General features: G+C 36.4%; 1 pseudogene; it reads right to left on the reverse strand.

Annotated features, from left to right (window-relative positions):
• Positions 1 to 5435: 5435 nt before the first annotated feature.
• LOC145296497 (U2 spliceosomal RNA) lies at positions 5436 to 5573 on the reverse strand (annotated as a pseudogene).
• Positions 5574 to 6023: the final 450 nt, after the last annotated feature.

Raw genomic sequence — 6023 nt, forward strand, 5'->3', positions numbered from 1 at the left:
AAATCACGTTTTTCATAGCTACCAACGTAATAGATGCACTGAGACTAAAGCTGCTTTCAGGACCGGCAGCAACCAATGTAAAAGAGTAATAAAAAATGCAAGAGAGCTATATGCTCAATCCGTTAAATCCAAAGTAGCTGAGCAGTGGCTTGGTTCCCACCAGTTCTGGCAAATAGCAAATAAGATCCTGAACAGAAGCGTGTGTTCTATCCCAACCATTATCAATGGCCCAGAGGTCATCTCGTCAGCATCCGACAAGGCCAAACTATTTGCCAAGAACTTTGCAGCTAATTCTACCCTATGCGACGAAGGCAATCAACTCCCCATATTTCCTCCAATAACACAGAACACGCTAATACAAATATCTGTGCGTGAGGTCGCTAATCAAGAACGTTGATTCCAGTAAAGCAACTGGCCCTGACGGTATTCCAATTATAGTTTTAAAAATCTACAACTAGAACTTGCCCCCATACTTACCAAACTGTTTAAGCATTGCCTTAAGGAGAAGTGCTTTCCAACACCTTAGAAAACCTAAGCAGTATGCCCTGTATTTAAGAATTCAAGTGATAAGTCATCTCCCTTTCAATACAGAACAATAAGTCTCCTGTGTTTCATGAGTAAGTTGCTGGAATCCATATTAAATAGAGAAGTAGTCAACCACCTCAGCAGAAATAACCTTCTTAGTGACATGCAATATGGTTCCCGTTCTCCTAGATCTACAGCAGATGTGCTAACACTTATATCACATAGAATTAGCGAATCTCTCGACAAAGGCTTCATTTCTAGGGCAATTGCTCTTGACATATCAAAGGCATTCGATAAGGTATGGCATAAAGGCCTACTTCACAAGATTTCCAGCTACGGTATAACTGGAAATGTTTTCTCTATCATTAAATCATTTCTATCTGATAGGCTCATAAGAGTAGTGGTTGATGGGCAGAAATCAGAGGCCCACAGTATTAATGCTGGGGTCCCTCAGGGGTCCATCTTGGGCCCAAGTCTCTTCTTGATCTACGTCAATGATCTCCCTAAACACATACTAAAATCATTCGTTGACATCTATGCTGATAATACGACTATCTATGGCAACACATCAAAGGCCGCAAATGACAACGTTCTCTCTGATTCTCTTTCCTCAGATCTTGAGTGCGTGGTTCAGTGGGGGAAGAGGTGGATGGTTACCTTTAATGCATCTAAAACCAAGCTCCTATCATTACATCATAAACGCTGATCCCCAGCTGGCATCGATTGAAATGAATGGCTCTCGTCTAAGGGAGGCCCCATGTTTTGACAAGCTTCTGGGTTTGACCTTTCCTCCTTATCTGAAATGGAACATATACATCAAGTCTTTGGCCTAGGTCGCTGGGAAAATGGTGGGATCCTTCTACCGTTCCAGAAGATATCTCACTAATGATGCAATTCTCTATCTGTATAAAAGCCAAGTACGTCCAAGGATGGAGTACTGCTGCCACATCTGGGTAGGAGCTTCTAAAAACAGCCTATCCTGCCTTGACAGAGTACAAAATAGACTTCGTGACCCAGTGGGGGATACCCTTTTATCTTCCCTGCATCCTCTTTCCCTCAGAAGAGTCTTTGCGAGCCTGTCTCAGTTTTATCGTTATTCCCACGGCAAGTGCTCGTCTGAGCTCCAATCTCTGGTCCCCCCTCGCCAATCTTTCACGAAAAACACCCGACTAGCTGAAACCACTGTCAGTAATTTTCCCCACTCTTTATTCGTGCCTAAATCAAAACGTAGATTCCATGAACAAAGCTACTTTCTTAGAACAGCACGGCTGTGGAACTTTCTGCCGCTTGCCTGTTCCCCCCCGAATTCAACTTGGATGTCTTCAAGTCCAACACAAACAAATTCCTGATGAACCGCCCCCTTAAGTAATGACACCTTATCAAATCCTCATACTATTACTACGATACTTTCCCATTTATTACTGTACACACAATAACCCATATCCCCGAGTGGCTCCTGAGCCTAGATACGTGGTGACCCTCATGTAAAAAAAAAATAAAATAAAAAATAAATTAATAAATAATACTCATCTCAATAATGAATTCCAATTAAATAAGTCTGTGGATGTTTGTAATATACATTATCTTTTGTTACAAATAATGGGTCATCCGGAGGTGGATTTTTAAAAGGGTCACTCTGAGTCCATTATAATCTTTAGGATCGTTTCCAAGATTGAGTCAAAGATGGCTGACATATAAGGTCAATGCAAAACGACGATGGCTAAACTAAATGCGACGTTGTACAAAAAATAGTGAGTTATTTTTCATGGATATCGGTGGTTGGAGAAGTTTCTCGTAATTGTTACAGGAAAGCATCGTGATAAACTAAATACTTTACGTATCAATACATTTAGCAGAAGCATATGGCCAGTGCATTTTGTAATATCTAATTATTTTCTTGTGTTGAAAGAATCGAAGGCTTTGAGGTAATAATCAGGTACAAAGTAGGGTCACTGCGAACATTACATTGATCGATAAATTGATTCCATTTCTTGTGCTAATTGTTTCTAATTGATCTCCACAGCTACGTATACTAAGCGAACTCGCTGATTGGCTACTTTGTGTGACGTCAGTTAAAAACTTCGTCTGTTTGGGACGAGAGCGGACGTTTTATCCAACGTATTAAAGAGTTGTTAATTGTTTATGTAAACAATACCAGTCACACCCGTGCGCTCTCGTGAGAATAACAATAAATAAACAAATAAATAAGTACACAAATACAATGCGTGAAATGCATAAGACCTTCTCAGACATTAAAATAGGAACATGTAAGCTCAGCAAAGCTAGAAGACCAGATATAACTTTGTATACTATTAGACTATGTATTGAAATATATGAAACTATATGTATTGAAATACTGCCATCATATTTTTGGGCTGGGGAATATCTGTGCTTATAAAATGGCCCTTGATAAGGTGCAGAAACGTATCTGTAAGTTGATTTGTCATGTTCTTTCTTCTGCAACCTCTCTTTTTTACAGACGTGATGTTGCTAATCTCAGTCATTTTCGATAAACATTTCTATGATAACTGTTCTTCAGAATTTTCTGTTCTTTTCCTTACTACCTTTATTCCAGCTCATTTGATTCGTGGTTTTAATGGTCTCTAACAATTCTTTTATTGATAACGCATTATATTATAATTTCTTACTAGCAGGACCTGTGGAAATTCAACAGCGGATTCGTTCATATGTAATATATAGATGTTGGTATTCTGTGGATGTTCAGCGTAAATAAAGACGCTCAGATATTATTGTAGCTCTTTTGTTAAAACTGCAGAAGTATCTTTCGAAGCAAGCAGGGACGGCCAGTATAGTCTAATATATTTTAATTCATGCACATTTCGTATCTATTATTTTAGAGCTAATTTTCTATAGATTCTTATATATCATAAAATTGTGATTTAAAAATTATATCCATATGACTTCATCACCTTGAATTGAAACCGAAATCCAAACTTATGAAGAAATATATATATATATATATATATATATATATATATATATATATATATATATATATATATATATATGAATGTGTATATATACATGTATATATATATATTTATTATATATATATATATATGAATATGTGTATATATATATATATGAATATGTGTATATATATATGAATATGTGTGTGTATATATATATATATATATATATATATATATATATATATATATATATATATATATATATATATAGAGAGAGAGAGAGAGAGAGAGAGAACTAAAAAGGAACAAACCGTATTATGCGTTCATCAACGTTTCGCCTTTATTTCGAGACTTCCTCTATAAAGACGAAATAAAGACGAAACGTTGATGAACACATAATACGGTTTGTTCCTTTTTATTTCTCTATTTTGTCGGAATACTATTTCCATTATTTTCATCATATATATATATATATATATATATATATATATATATATATATATATGTGTGTGTGTGTGTGTGTGTGTGTGTGTGCATAGATCATCGTATAACGATTAGATCACTGTCTGAATGACGTAAATGAACATTTAAAATTAAAATGTTTAAATTCAACGTTATTTCACGCGGTTAATAGTAGCAGAATTGATACGGTCTTCGCTAATCAGCCAGTGATGTCTCGTGTTGCGGGGTTCGAATCGTTCGACTGGTGTTAATTGTGACACCCTGCACTGAAGATTCCCGAACTGATGAAACACTAGTGTCTGTAAGTATTTAAGTAAAAAAAAAAAAATTTGTAAATTGAGTGCCATCAGCTATAATCAAAAATCAAAACCGGAACCAAAACTTATGAAGAATTCTTGGTAAAATTATTTATTACAAGTACTAACAATTAAAGACAACCACCCGGAAGAAAAAAGATGTAAGCGTGACACACAAAATAAAACACACGCTATTGTATTAATATATAGATTCCAGTAGCTTCTTTCCCAGTATTGCAAGCTTATGGAAATCTCTTTCTGTAGACTGTTTTCCTCCTGCCTCTAACTTCGGTCTTTTATCTTTTGTTCTTGATACCTCTTTACATATAATGGCATTGCCTGCAACAATTTCTATACAAATGCATGTACGTACATGAGATTGCTTAGTATATTATTATATACATAACTAGCAAGCCGCCCGTCGTTGCCCGGCCATAAAATACGCATTAAATTTTAATTCATACAGAAACTGAGACATGTATTATATATTTCTAACCAGTCCACTTCTTGTAAGTAATAAAAAAAAATACTCGAAACCAAAACCTAAAAACAGAGTCAAGTACGATAACCATTTGGCCAGCTTGAGAGGATTTTTGAAATTGTTTTCAAACTTACTTATTCTTAACAACAGGAATATCTAATGTGAATGTCTCAGTCATGTTTTTATTAATTTTATTATTATTATATGTGTTCTTCAGAATTGTCTAATCTATTTCCCGTTTCCTTTGTTCCAGCTTGTTTGTCTCCTTGGTCTAGTGGTCTCCGTCAATTTGCTGTTTTGATACCTCATTACGATACAGCTTCTTATTCAAGTAGCTTTTTTACCCAAGAACTACGAGTTATGGAACTCTCTCTCTCTCTCTCTCTCTCTCTCTCTTTATGCAGACTATTTTCTTCTTATATATATTCTTGTCCTTTTCAAGACTAAGTTCAATACTTGTAAGTAATTAAACAAGGCCGATAACCATTAGTCGCGTGCTCTCGTGTAACGAACGAATGTGTGAATGTAGGATTGACATGAAATTCTTATGTTAAGATAAGCTAAAATGATCGAAAATTGGGCTGAAATGACTTAAATAAATAAAAAGTAAATGATTTCGAATGACTTTAATGAAATTAAAGAATGATTTGAATGCTTAAAAAATAACTAGAATCCTTCAAAGACAACTTGAATGATCTGGAGAATGACTTGAATGGCTTTGAGACTGACTGATTGTAAAGTGAGTGATCATTTTACATTAAATTAATACAGAAAAGTGATCCCCCACTTTATATCACAAAGCTACAACCATAAGTACAGCATGTAGTAAGAACAGATACTACACTTTGATCTTGGCCAAAAGGTCAAGAAAAGGGTATTTATTTGCTCCCCCACCGAGAAAATTAGGCACAAGGCCGATTTTTAATGTGAGGAGTGAAGGGGAAATGGGGACCAACTACCCGGGGAGTAGGGGAGCTGGATAGTGACAATTGGTATGAAGGGTTTCCTCTACATCGACCAAGGTCTTATATGTGGGGTTGCCCCCACATATGGTCTTTGTTTGACACTTGTGTCCCAGGCCCCGAAGGACCAGAGCCGGGTAAGGCTATTTATTTGCTCCCCCACCGAGCAAATTGGACACAAGCCCGATTTTTAAAGTGAGGAGTGAAGGGGAAATAGGGACCAACTCCCCGGGGAGTAGAGGATCTGGATAGTTACAATTGGTAAGAAAGATTGCCCCTACATTGACCAAGGTCTTATATGTGGAGTTACCCCCACATATGGTCTTTGCTTGCAGTATCTGCGGAAAGATGCTACACTTTGATC

This window comes from Euprymna scolopes, chromosome 16 (assembly GCF_053919585.1).
Source record: "Euprymna scolopes isolate OS-2025 chromosome 16, ASM5391958v1, whole genome shotgun sequence".
NCBI classification, from domain to species: Eukaryota; Metazoa; Mollusca; class Cephalopoda; order Sepiida; family Sepiolidae; genus Euprymna; species Euprymna scolopes.